Genomic DNA, 14,925 nt, shown 5'->3' with positions numbered 1-14,925 from the left:
ATCCGTAGCAGGCCCTATCCACAAAAGCTGTACCTAAAACAGTTCCAAGCTGTACCCTAAACCGTTTCGCGGCCTACGCACAGAAGCTGTATCTAACACCGTTCCAGGTTCTCCCCACAAAAGCTGTACTTAAAACCGTTGCTATCTGGCTTTCTACATATACTTATATTAATGGCGGGAAATGCTTGATGCTTGAAATGATAAAACGTATGCCTTAACGTTTAACATTTAAACAGAAAATATATTTTTAGAGACTTCTTTCGTACATGAAAATTTTAAGTTTCACCGAAACGCGACTAAGTTTCTAAAAAGAATAGAAAGCGTGGTAGTCCTTAAGGTCATCCACAGTTGGAAAGAAGACTTCGAAGTTTATGCATGTACGTCCGACGTCTGAACTAAAGTTTGCACTCCACCAAAAACAAAAACAACAGTTGGAATTTGTTGAATGTGCAAAGCGATTTACTTGGTTCGAATGGCGTTTTGTTTGAACTCTTTTGAGGAAATGGTTGAGTTTAGTTAGTGTATGGTTAGTTTAACCTGTCGCAACTAATTTCTAAATATTTCTGAATCTGGGGAATTTTCATAAGAAATATGTTAAACTGGAAGGTTTTCAGATACAAGATCTCTTTTCGGTCAAAAAATTAAGACCAAAAGAAGGAAAAATGTTTGATGAGGGAGTAGTTCGCATATATACAGACCTATGCTTAAGACTTCAAGATTCAACTCATCGCGCTGATCATTATAAACTTCGTGGCAGACTGACAGAAAAAATTGACATTTTTAATTTCACAATTTTTGGTTTGACATTGCATGGTTCCCTATAAAGTCTGATGGCTTCTAATTGCCTTGTCGTCAATGGGATACTGATTCAAGAAAGTGTGTGTGTGAGTGTACAAAATTACCGGAAAGGGTGATTCTTGAATTAAACAAAAATCTTAATCTCTAAAATTTCTCGCCCGCACAAAGTTCCACCTTACTTGTTAATTCAAACACTGTTTTAGTCAGGTCGCTTTTAGTTCGAGAAGGAGTTTGCAACTCATTTCGTTTTCAAATTCCGCCGAGAGCAAAGAGTGATGCCGCGATGCAATTAAAGTCCATAAAGTAGAAAATAGTAGTAATGGAAAAAGGAAAGCGAAAAATTACATAACACTACTAGTCACAAAAAGATGGACTTGGCGTAAGTATTTGCAAAGGTATAATACATTTCAAAGATAAAACAAAGCAAGCAGGTATCATTGAGCGACATGAAGAGTTTGTAAGGTTAAAGGTGAACATTTTGTGCGGTGCACTGTCGTGAAAACGATGCCCCGCAGCGTTGCAGGAAACAAGCATTGCTTTGTTGTCTGTAAGAATTGTTGTTTTTATGATTTTAATTGGTTTCTTGGAAGTAAATGATGCCTTCTTTTAGTGTAAATTGCAATCACTTTTGAAATATTGGCACGAGCTTTGTGGAAGTTGTAGAGATTCGAATCTTGGAAAGCTCGTTGATTCGATTGTCATATCGATCTTTAGTTAGTATAACTCTTGCCAACAGGTTCTACTTCGGATTGAGTAGACAATTAAGAAGTAAAGTCCTCTCTCGACGAACAAAGACCAAACTCGACTTTACGAGTTTTCGAGAGAAAGGTTCTGCGGAAGATTTATTGTTCTTTGCGCATTAACCGGCGAATATAGCATTCTATGGAACGATGAACTATAGGAAATATACGACGTCATTGACATAGTTCAGCGAATTAAGAGACAGAGGCTTCACTGGCTAGGTCGTGTCGGTCAAATGGACAAAAGCACTTCAGCTCTAAAAGTATGTGACACAGTACCCGCCGGCGGAAGCAGGGGAAGACCTCCATTCCGTTGGAATATACAGTACTTCGTTGGTGAGGTTTTGGGGTCTCTCTAATTATCTATATTCAGTTTCAGAAAGAGTCCCAATGTCAATAAGTAGGACAATATTCGGCCTACATACTAAAACAGATTCAAAAATGATCTGCAGTATAGAGGTGCTCTCTGAACGAAAGCATTTCACTATTGAACTTCGCCAATATATTTTAAGCAGAGGGGGAAGTAACACAAGTAGGTATTGAAAATATATGTAATGAAAAGCAAAGTCACTACATTTTTTGACAGTAAAGCAGTTTTAACAATAGGCTAGCTTAGGTCATAGGGTTGATCCAAAATTGATGGATATCACTTGGACAGATACGTGAAATTTCAATCTCAGTCTGTCAAAAGCAGGCAATAGAGGAGAAAGTGACAAAAAGAGTCCACCTCGGTTTCATCCATACAGCTATGACAAAAACTATGCAACAAAATATTTGGTCATACCACATATGTTCCTATTGGACAATGTCCAGCTAAAATACCTAAAATAGCGGCGAGAGTGACTTTTCTAAGCACAAGTGGTTTGAAAGACCTCTTACGGTTTACTTTAGGCCAGAAGGATGTTGTAGTCACGCAAGTACGGAATCTTGTCTACTTTCTAACGAACACAAGTATTTGAGTCATCGAAAGCTCATGTCTCTTTATCTTCCATTCACGCCTCTTAATGTCGATTACATTGAAAAATAAGTGAAACTGCTTGAAAATTGTTTTGGCATCGAGTGATAGCAGAGGATCTCAACTGCTTTTATATGTAGATCAACCCACACAATTTGTTTTTAATGTTTTGCTATAAAGCGTGTTAACTCGTACTCGTACCAAAAGAACTGAACAAACGACGTCGAGTAGAGATGGCAAAAGATTGCTTAACAATGTAGCTGATACCCTATATTAATCAAACGCAATCACCACTGGTGACGAATGAATGTGACATTAAAATATAAGCAACAATCTAGCAAATGGCGCTCCCAAAATAAATCGAAACCAAAACAACACCTTTACTTACAGTTGGTTGAAAATAGAAGGGATGCTGAATGCTTTCATTAATTTCAGTGGTGTGGTTCACCATAAATTCATTCCATATTCCAAGTTATTCAAGTAAGGGCTATATGACCTCCTGCAGGAATTCAACCTTTCAATCCATTTCAAATTTCTTATCTACTTCCGATGATGTTACATGGGCCCAGATAATTAGATCACTAACAAGTTACACAAGGGTTGTTCTTCACAGGGGAAGGTTAGGTCAGGTGGCTGATCCCTCAACATTGCGGGAGGCTCAGGTGGTCAATAATACTAATTGGCCAATTTGCGGCTTCCGGGAACGCAGGTCTTTCAATTGTTTGAGTCTTAACCTTTCCTTTATATGCCTTCATGAGATATAATCCATGGAATAAACTATCGAAAAGTTGCATAACGTATAACTTTCTTTAAAGATTTTCGTTGTCCCCAAGAACGTAAACTAAAATTTTCATCAAAATATGATCATAATTAATTTCGTACTTAATAATGTGCAAAGACAGGTTTTCTCTAATAAATTGGCATTTCAAAGATGTAAGTAAACTGAAAAAGAAACAAGCCTTTTCACCTGTTTTCACCGGTGTACCTAACATTCATAATAATGGCCGAAGCAAAGGCCAAAGCAGACGAATATTCAATAAATTTTGTCATAAAGGCGCCGGCAAAATAGACAGAAAGGAGCAAATTCGGGTTAAATTCAATTTAATTAATTAAGTAATGGTGGATGTGGCGGGTGCTGTGGAAGCAACAGTAGCAGTTGCAACAAGAACAACGCCAGCAGTGTGCTGCAACAACTACAAGTAAGCAACAAAGCAATTTAAACAGCTTTTAAGGTCGGTCACAGCACTAAAGTAATAACAGCGGCAGCCAAATGGGGTCAAATATAAGGCACGAACAAATACAACACGGTGGGAATATGTATACAAACATAGTTATGTACACAGACTAGTTTACTAATATAAGCGCGAAAGGATTTTGCGGCGCTGTGCCGCTTTGGCGCAACGTGTGTGATAACCCGCTGAAGCTCGAATCTTATTGTTTGAATGTAGTGTTGAAGCAGTGTTTCTTAAACTACGAAAAGCTTTACATGGTGAAAATGGAAATTACGGATTATTGTTAGAAAAGATTATAGTAATCCACCAACTGTCCGAATTTGGTGGATTAAAAAAAAAACTAAAAAAAAAAAACGTTTTTCTTTGAATTTGGCTATTGCCAACAATCGTTAGATTGGCAGAGTAAAACTTTGGATCTGCCATCAAGTAGGCCAAACGAGATCAAGATCCAAGTTTGCCGTTGAATGGAGAGACAAACAACACAACATCAATGCATCCATGCATTCCCATCTAGTACCTAGTAGTAGGAATATTGGCTATTGGACTGATCTTCGGAATCACCCTTTTCAATAGACTCGTGTTATGTGAAACAACATAAAAACGAGCTCTTAATCTACAAAGGCCTTACAGTAAAGCACGAAGTTGTTAGCTATTCATCAATTGTTCACAATTCGACCGAGAAATTATTTAAGAAAAAACGTTGCGAAATAACAAAAATCTATAATTAGAATTTCAGGTGAATACGTGCGATAGGCTCCAAAGATTTTCGCACGATTCGAAAAATATATGACTGGTATTGATAAGTGCTTACAATTAACCACAATGTGATCAGTTTAAAGGGTATTATCCATTTCGTAGCTGATCTCCAGCCGATCTCATTGCAAAGGTGTCTGGGGGTAAGAAAGATTTTTTTGCTTCACTCAATCTCAAGACCAAAAGAAAAATGTCTTACTTTAGATGATAACGGGTAATGATCAAAATACAACGTTAAATTTTGAAAGTTCCCACAAAAACTCGATTTTAGTGAAACAATTTTTTAAGAAGGTTGTGTTAAAAACTCAAAACGTCGGTAAGCTTTTACGGAAAATTTTTCCTTACCAATTTGAAAACAACGCTTCGAGAAAAACTTGTTTACAATTTTGGGAGCCTTTTACATTTAGATAAAAAATTCTTAAAAATATCTCCGAAAATATTTGCCGGCTTAATTTAAAATTTTTGGATAATTTTCTCAGATATAAGGGGTCTAGCAACAAGAACGACGTGATGTTAAAATGAAATAAAACCCTGAAAGTTGGTTAAACTAGGTACTGTTTTTTTTTGTTATGCAGATAATTTTATGCCATCTATGATTTGAATAAAACGGCCGCCAAATCGCCACCATGGCTCTGCTTGCACATCTTCGACCGTTTATGTCAATTTTCGATGACCCGCAGCAGTTTTTCGGCTGAAATTTCGGCTTAAGTTGAATGTTGTCTTGGAGCTCCTTGAGCGTTGGTGTAAACCATAATATACCCCAGAAAAAAAAATACAGAGGCATTAAATCATTTCAGAAGCGGGCCATTTCTCAAATGTTTAGACATGAAACAATAGGCGGCGCATCTTGTTGGCAATCGAGATCTTCCTCGTCGATTTTGTCAAATTCCGGGAATTTCTCACTGTTGACGGTAACATCATTTTCTGCCTCATTTCAAAATAAATAAGACCCGTTGGTGCCGCCATACCACACTCCTCACCAAACGGTAAACTTTCGGGCATACATTTCCTTTTCCTGAACCACACGAGGATTTGACTCATCCTAATAGTGACAATTTTGTTTGTTTACAAAGCCAGTAAGCCAAAAATGGGTCTCAACTGAAAAGACCGCGTTTTGTCTGACGAGTTCTTACAGTAGCCAGCGGACAACGTCAATTAGCGTAATAATCTTGGACAATATTCAGGCGTTGGACCAAAATGAAACGTGACATGACGAAATGTCAAACTTTACTAAACACACTAAAAAACTTTGACACGATTCCATAAAGAAACATGGTAAACATGAGATGTCAAAATAAAATCATCCCTATTGGTAGACGCTGTTTGAAAGCGATTTTCTTAAATTAAAAGGTGCATATAACCCCTTAATTCATTATGTTACTATGAAAATTCTCATGATGTTCTTGCCAAACACTGAGTTTTTCGGGCTTAGTTTCCCTACGGACTGCATCGTGACATTTTATATCTGTGGTACTCGGAAATACTCAGCAATTTACTGCATCCTTTTTTAAATGATGGATAGAAGGTAAAAGTCCGATTCTAGTCTAATAATAGACCATAATCTCTTTAAGGCAATTATACCCTGAGCTGGGTATACTAAGTTTGCCCCGAATATATTATAACATCCAGAGCCTTTTAATCGAAATTTCCCACCAAAACCCATTTGTCGAACTTTTTTTCTAGGTTGGTATCTCTAGTACCGAAACGTCCAGAATGTTGGAAATGGCCTTCGGTGATAATTGTTTGTTGCGAGAACGTGTTTTTGATTGGTACAATTTATTCAAAGAGGGTCGGAAGCGCGTAGACAACGAACCACGTCCAGGACGGCCATCAACATCAACAGGTCTATAAAATTACGGAATTGGTGCTTGTGAATCGACAACTAACAGTCAGAGATCTTCCTGGCATCCTTGGAAAATCGGAGGAATCAGTGAAAACCATTTTGATAGATCATTTAGACCTAAGAAAAGTCAAAGCACGATTGGTTCCAAAATCACCAATTTTTTTCGAAAAACAGCGTCGCAGTAACGTCTGCGAAACACTGCTTTCCGACTACCAATAATGTCATAAAACGTATTATTAATGACGATGAGACTTGGATCTAAGCTTACGACCCAGAAACAGATGATTAATCGGCCGAATATCGTGGCAACGGTGAGTCGAAGTCGAAAAAATACGTAAAGCAGGTTAAAAATCAAGGTTATGTTGACAGTTTTCTTCGATTATCGATGTGTGGTGCACTCCGAATTCCTACCGACCGGCCAAACTGTCAACAAGAAATACTATTTGAGTGTTATGCGTCGTTTGCATGAAGCTATTTGTAAAAAGAGGGCGTAATTATTGTCCGATAACTTTCGGGTTTTGCACCACGATATTGCGCCGTCAAATACGGCATTGGTTCTTCGTGAATTTTTCGCCAAATTTTCAACCAGTATCGTGCCGAAACCACCGTATTGCTCCGTGTGACTTCCGGCTTTTCAGCAAACTTGAAGGCTATTCCGAAAATTGACTTCAACTACTGTTTCGGGGATTGGAAGAAACGTTGGCACTAGTCTATTTGGGACAAGGGGAATTACTTTGAGGGGACAACATAGTTTTTGAATAAAAATAATAATAATTTTAAAATTATGAACAAAGTCTTACGATTTTTGGCTCATAGATTGTGGTATATTTTAAATGATCAGCATGATAAGGAGCTGCTCATTAGTCGGAATCGCCGATATCGGACCGCTATAGCATATATCTGCCATACAAGCTGAACGATCCGAAAAATCTCTTCATCAACGAAAACTCAAATGAAAAAGATTGGGAAACACTGTTTTCGAGGAATGTTCGTCCGAGTGGCATACATATGAATTGATGCTGGAAAGCAATATTATTGCACGCGCTGCAACAGTTTTAGCGAAATGCTCCCAAGCATTTGCCCCCAGCGCACATACACACACAGCTACCAGCATGTACATACATTTGCATAAAATCTATGCTGTACATGCGTCGTTATGCATGTGTGAGCTTGTGTGCTAGTGTTTGTTGGCATTTTCTGCGCTGGCATTTCATTTGTAATTTAAATACCACTGCATTGGTGTCACACAATGCTCGCGCGATAACAAACACACACGCACGCGCCAACTCATGGATGTATGTATATATGTATGGCAATGCTGGTAAATATTTGCAATGGCATTGTTTACATTTGCAAACACACAAACCCACACACACACATGCACGCTCATACATTTATAACACACTTGTAGTTGTTTGGTTTCTATGAAGTAGTGGAATACACGAGTGCTGACCTCTGGTTCTGCACCAATTTCCATGAAGTCGGATTTGAATACTAATGTTGACTGCTGCTGTCGGTGAAGTTGTTTTTATGGCTTTTCTTTGTAGCAGTAGCTGTTGCGCGATGTGCACATGTGTACTCAATTGGAAATTAATTTTGACATTCATTCGGTTATCAGAAAGTGCATAACAAGTGTGTTAAGGTGTCAGTAAAAATCTTCATTTTTTTCATATGACCTGAGCAAAACTCAATAAAGCTCTTAACCGTTCCTCCAACTTCATGAGCAATGCGTAAACTAGAAACAGAAAAAGAAGTCGTGTCTTTTCTCAAATAGTGTGCCTGTCACCATAACCATAACCTCATAAAGACTTCTTTTTTTGTCAATTTTAATTGATCTGTCGAAATAAAATGAAGACCTTAGAGATCTTGCTTTTACAGGTGGAAACTCCAATCCTTTGTGATAGCAAAAACTTTCAAATATGAATCAAGTAATCCTCATATAGAGCGCTCTGATCTTATAAAAAATCTATTCAGACACCTAACTTTGAACTCGCCAATCCTACCAAAGCTAAAAAAGTTTAACTAAATCTGTACAGTCAAGGAGAAACTACATGGCTACATATATTAGTAACCGGTTAAAACCAACTTAAAATTATGAACTTCGTTGACACTTTCCCTTCTCTAAGCCAGAATGATTTTCTTTGCAAACTTTACACTTTCCACCGGTTTATCTATGGTCGGTCACTGAGAAATGGAATTTACAACGAGCGCAAATACTCCTTAATTAACCTCAAATTGAAATGCGCTGCAGTGGTCTAGAGGCAATAAGAGTTTATGGAGAGTTCCCGAAGAAGATGTAGAATAGTCTGTACATTTGAAAGAAAGGCTTTCTGTTATATGGTACCCATGAAAATTTGTACGATCCATTATTTGTAGGCAAATGACTTGACCTACGAACTGTATGAGCATTATTGACGATGACAGATGTAGAAAATGCAGGAAGTAGGCATGAGAGTGTCGCTAGAATCACTCCTCTGCTTTTGCGCGGCCTTATCTAGAACTCGACTCAGATGTCTAGAAAATTCGCAATTCAAGGAACTAGATGAAAAATCGAAATTAGATATGACATCATAAGACAATGCAAAGAACCTGTCTGATAGTGTATCCTAACCTAGGAAAACCTCAGAGCTTGTTGGTACTTCTTTTAACAAATTAAAAGGGTATCATCCACTCCCTGTATGATTTTTTAACCAGCCTTAAAAGGGGCATTGCAAGGCAACACGCTTTATAACCTAAAGCAAACCACGGAGACCGCTTAGTTATATATTTATAAAAATATTATGGGTGATCCAAGTAGAGATACGTTTTCTAATAGCTGTTTTTTGACAGATCACGTGTGAATCGTAGACTTACGCCTGAACAACGTTTGCAAATCATTCATCATCGTTATTAGAGAAAATTCACATTCTGTAAAGAATGGTCAACATCTTGAGACCCAGCGTTCATTATTGGATAAAATGCAACCGAAAAGACCTCGTCCAGCACGCTCATCGATTCGGGCTATTCGCAGCATCTCGAACTGACGTATGGAATGACATGGCTCATTTTTCGTCGAGATCTTAAATTGAAAGCGTACAAAATACAGCTTGAGCAAAAACTGAAGCCGCTCGACCTTCTCAAGCGATTTCGTTTTGTTCTATGGGCTCTTGAAGAGCAACCTGTAAAGATTCAAGTCAGTAAAAAAAAAAACAAAAACAACGGCTTAGAGCCGTTTGTAGGCCGGTGGAACCATCGGTCCATATTTCTCTAAAATTAATGCCGGTGATAGCGCCACCGACTCGAAAAACTCGTGACCTCGGCGGCATTAGGTTTTAACAAGACGGCGACACTTCCCACACATCGCATCAATCAATGGATTTATTGAGAGAACACTTCGGTGAGCAGATAATTTCACGTTTTGGGCCAGTCGTTTGGTTACAAAGATATATATATGGGGATATATAAAATCTAAAGTCTATGCGGACAATCCTGCTTCGATTCATGTCATTCGCCAATTACCAGTCGAAATGCTCACACGAGTCATCGAAATTTGGACTCAACGAATGGACCATCTGAGAGATAGCCCCGGCCAACACTCAAAAAATAAATGCCAAAGAATGTTCTTTCGAATAATAAACATTCCCCATTATATTTCAAGATTGTGTGTGTTTTCTTTAAAAATAAGAGAAGTAGGGATACTCGAAATGGATCATCCTTTAAAACTTTGTCATAAAGCGAAAATGTCTTCACGAAATGTGTCGTGGGTTATTGTTTATGGCAATATGGCAATCAAGCGAAGAAATTGTTTAGATCGGATCACTGTAACATGTAGCTATCATACAAACTGAACGATCGGGATCAAGTTCTTGTAAGAAATATATTTGTGAAGGGTATTAAAGCTTCGGTGCAATCGAGTTAAAAAAGTTAACGTTTTTTGTGATCGTTGTTATGTTTACCTTTTAATAGTCAATGACTCATAAATATTTTTCTTTTAGGTGGAATTGACTTGAATGAAAACGTCCTTGCATTTTGAGGTGTAATTGAATAAAGTATCACATACATACAACTGTGAAAACACAATTCATGCTCTCGCTTCAAGTGACGGATTAAAAGATGGATCATATCAACCAGCATCAAATAGCTTAAAAAGAGGTCAGCGACGAAGTCGGCTACAAGTTAACAAGCTTAATACGCATCAATAATAAATGTTTTTATTTAAACTATAATTATCGTTCATTTTTGTAGTGAAGTTGAAATAAATATATTTAAAATTCCTACAGGGACAATATGTGGATATGATTTTTATTTGTAGGTTATGTATACTATGCACTAATATGCCCAACAACTAGCATTTGCTCCAATTCTTCGCTATGTTAGTGCTATAAAACTCTTTTGTTCGCATTGTTAGGGCTAAGCATTGCAGCTGGATTTTTGGCGGTTTGCAGAAATATTTTATTTTGTAGCGTAAATAAATTCTTAAGCCAAAAATAAAAATTAAATAAAAAGAAAAAACTCAAATAAAAAATAAAAAAAAGAAACATAGACACATAGACAGAGCTAACAGAAATAACATTGCGCTAGATGCCAACCGCGCCGCCAAACAACGGATTCATATGAAAATGAAAAATGCGCGGAAAAGCAATAAAGGACGAAGACAATGAAAGAGGGACTTATGAAGTTTTTTGCATTTATTTTTAATTTGCTGCATAAAGTGTGCTTAATTATTACTGGAAACTAGAGAAAGGACGGCTCCCTTTTCTTGCCACAAATTTTACTTAACACACACACGTAACACACACACACCATAGGAACATGAGCGCCAGTGCTGCTTAAGAACTAAGCTGCGTGGACATGAATAAAGTAATTTGTTGCTTGCAACACCGCCCCCATGTGGCTATGACCACAGGCAAGTGCACCAAAGCAGATAAGCTGCTCATAAAATCAGACGCATAAAACTATAACTTGTTGTTGTTCGTGAACTGCTTGCTTCAGCATTTGAAGAACGAAGACAGACAGACAGACGGACAAGAGTGCGAATAGCAGCAGTTTTATGTTGTCGCCAAAGTTCATTTCTTCAGCAAACGAGCACTGTTACGCATGTATTGGTGTGTGTTGCACAATACCAATTCATACACACACACACACACGCTTATACATATAAAAATAAGTATGGTAAATGTCAAACACTCGCTTTCGGACAAAGTGTTGAAAATAGTTGGCAATTTGTCGCATTGGATTTGGTGTGGCAAGTTGAACACAAAAACCATTGTATTTCTTGCTGTAAGTTTCGGCGAAACTTCTGCCACAAACATTGCGATATAGTTACAATACTGCGATACAGTTACTTGTATGTTGCATATACATATGTTGAGAGGATTCTTACAGAATTTAAGTTCTTTTAAAGCAGTGGCCATTCGCACGCAGCAGAACTCGATACATCCTAAGCACAGAGAGTGGGAATTTGTCGAATCCCAAGTGAGTAATTTGTTGTATATCTGCAGAACTGTGAAAAGACAGTCTTGTTTTATTGCCTTTTTATGGCGTTTGACGTGCCACAAGCAATATTTCCCTTCAGCGCCAGCTGTTTTTTCTTTTTTTGAAAGAATTTCGACACTTATATACATATGTATACATTTATTTGTAAGTATGTGTACGAGACATTGTAAGTGAAACGAAATTAAAGTATTAAATTATTTTGAGGATGAAAAATATTGTGGTTCATTATTATATATACATACATACATAAGTTTAAAATTAGCTTTCGAAGAAGCAGTTTTTAATTGTTGATAAAAAGGATCGTAATTTAGAATACATAATGCAAAATTTTGAGGATTTAGTCATATACATTACACTGCCAAATATGCGCTCGATTTGTCAACCAGTTTGTTTACAGCAGTTGCTTAAGGCGGTACACCACAGTAATGGGTTGCGATTTTTACAATGGATAAAAATATCGAACAAAGAATTTGTATCAAATTTTGTATTTCTTACCAAATTTCGTGCACGGAATCGTTGCGAATGTGGGAAAAGGTTTACTTTAGCGCATTTTGTTTTATCTCTTCGATCGACTGAAAATGGTTTCCAATCATGAATTTGTTCCGGAGGGGCAGACGGTCAATAAGGAATTATAGTTGGCCGTATTGAGGCGTTTGAGTGAAAACGTCCGTCGAAAACGGCCAGAATTGTAGAAGAACAATTCATGAATTTTACACGATGATAAGCACTATCGCATCGAGCCACGATTATGACCGTAAAAACGCAATGAATAAGATCGATCAACCACCGTATTCATCAAATTTGGCTCTGTGAGATTTTTTCTTGTTACCCGAGCTGAAATTACTGCTCCGTGGAACCCGTTTGCAGTCGATCGAAGAGGTAAAATAAAATTCACTGGCGGAGCTGAAGGCCATACCAAAAAGTCTTTATGAAAAGTGATTCCGAGGACGGGAAAAATCGTTGGCATAAGTAGATTACACCTGGTGGGGATTGGAAATGGCGCTAGCAGCGTTGCATCGACGCAGAAGGAGCCTATTTTGAAAATTTTTAAAGAAGTGTAACGATTGCTTCAATAAATAGTTTTAATAGTTTTAAGCCGACTCAGTCCTATTACTTTGTGGACAAACGCTGTATAGTAATGCCAAAAAAGGACAGAATCGGGTAAATACTATCCCTATCACCTTTGTGCCTTATAAAAGATTTCACTTCGGGTAGGTACTTTAGTTTAATGCCGAAAATATCTGAAATTATTTATTCTGTTACATACATATAGGTCAGATTACGCAGGACCAGTGAAAGCTCTTAATGGTCAAAATCCTAAAATGTAAGAATGATCGCTCGCTGTTATAAAGAAAGTGATGGTGAAGCTTTAAGACCTGCAGGAATAGGGAGAAGGCGGCCGTCCTAGAGTTAGTGCACCGGAGCTGCATCTAGACGATTCCGAATACGAAGATGCCAACTGAGAATTTGATGGTGCTGAAGATCACCAACTCTGTTAAAAAGGGTGGCAGCTACCGACCGGGGACATTTTGTACGGAAGTTTCGGAAAGATGACGTGAGGTGTATATAATCATATTCCCAATATGTGTGTTTTTTATTTATAAATTTGCTTGAAAATATGTTCTCGCAACATAACGACTATTCTTAATCCAAAGTATTACTTTTAGTCAGAAAATCTCAAAGTCTTTTAATGCTTAACGACACATTGTTGGAATGAGATGCATTGTCGTTACAAATAAAACGAGGCTGCTTGCTAGAAAAATATTACTTAAAATATACTTGTTATCTTATTCGATCTGTCTATCCCTTAAATCTTTCCCTTTCCAAATAATTCGCTTTTTAAATAATTTTCAGATGAATTAGTTCATATTTTTCTTATGACAAATGTTCATACAACAAAGAGTATAAGATAGACAAATATAGAAGTAATATTACATACTCCCAACAACATTACAGTTCTTGAATAATTTGATTATATATGATTTACTCGCAAGAATAACACCACACAGTTTGCGAAGCAAGCAAACATTTTGATTCGAAAGTCACTTTAAATGTCAAGTGAACTGAAGTTGTTTGAATTCTCTGTGAATATGCACACAATCGAGCCACAAGAAAAATAGCATGGATGACAGTATTACAATTCAGCATATCCTTAAGCAACACTTCAAAGATAAGTGAACAACACTTGATGAAATAATATCGGGTGATTTTTTAAGAGCTTGATAACTTTTTTTAAAAAAAAAACGCATAAAATTTGCAAAATCTCATCGGTTCTTTATTTGAAACGTTAGATTGGTTCATGACATTTACTTTTTGAAGATAATTTCATTTAAATGTTGACCGCGGCTGCGTCTTAGGTGGTCCATTCGGAAAGTCCACTTTGGGCAACTTTTTCGAGCATTTCGGCCGGAATAGCCCGAATTTCTTCGGAAATGTTGTCTTCCAAAGCTGGAATAGTTGCTGGCTTATTTCTGTAGACTTTAGACTTGACGTAGCCCCACAAAAATAGTCTAAAAGGCGTTAAATCGCATGATCTTGGTGGCCAACTTACGGGTCCATTTCTTGAGATGAATTGTTCTCCGAAGTTTTCCCTCAAAATGGCCATAGAATCGCGAGCTGTGTGGCATGTAGCGCCATCTTGTTGAAACCACATGTCAACCAAGTTCAGTTCTTCCATTTTTGGCAACAAAAAGTTTGTTAGCATCGAACGATAGCGATCGCCATTCACCGTAACGTTGCGTCCAACAGCATCTTTGAAAAAATACGGTCCAATGATTCCACCAGCGTACAAACCACACCAAACAGTGCATTTTTCGGGATGCATGGGCATGCACAAACAAGGTGCAAAACGAGCATTATATAGAACCTTAGATATCGTCTTACATATACCCTTATTTACTACATATCTGCAATATTTCGGCATATTGTGGTCTGCCGCTTATAGCCAGTAGGAACATGAGACACTATGCTAAACGAGCATATATTCATAGGTTCATGGTTGAGCAAATGTTGCAAGCAACTCTCATATAATCAGTAACGGAAGTTTGCATTAAAATTTAACTGTATGGAATATTGCCATAAAAAGCAAAAGTTGCTTGCGACCATAGCGTAGCATAGAGCGAAGAAAAG

At 37.5% G+C, this 14,925-nt stretch overlaps 2 protein-coding genes across 2 annotated transcripts in view; one reads left to right on the top strand and one right to left on the bottom strand.

The window, feature by feature from the left end:
* Window positions 1-10,590, top strand: part of LOC120776013 (dynein intermediate chain 4, axonemal-like) — a 108,620-nt gene extending 98,030 nt beyond the window's left edge. The window contains exon 5 of the transcript XR_005705374.1: window positions 10,296-10,590. The gene's annotated coding sequence lies outside the window, so the exon portion shown is untranslated. The remainder of the gene's footprint in view (window positions 1-10,295) is intronic.
* LOC120776012 (integrin beta-PS-like) overlaps window positions 1-14,925 on the bottom strand; it is a 193,012-nt gene that overhangs the window by 25,877 nt on the left and 152,210 nt on the right. The gene's annotated exons all lie outside the window — the stretch shown is intronic.

The sequence above is a fragment of the Bactrocera tryoni genome, chromosome 4 (assembly GCF_016617805.1).
Source record: "Bactrocera tryoni isolate S06 chromosome 4, CSIRO_BtryS06_freeze2, whole genome shotgun sequence".
NCBI lineage: Eukaryota > Metazoa > Arthropoda > Insecta > Diptera > Tephritidae > Bactrocera > Bactrocera tryoni.
This window is presented reverse-complemented; position numbering and strand designations above follow the sequence as displayed.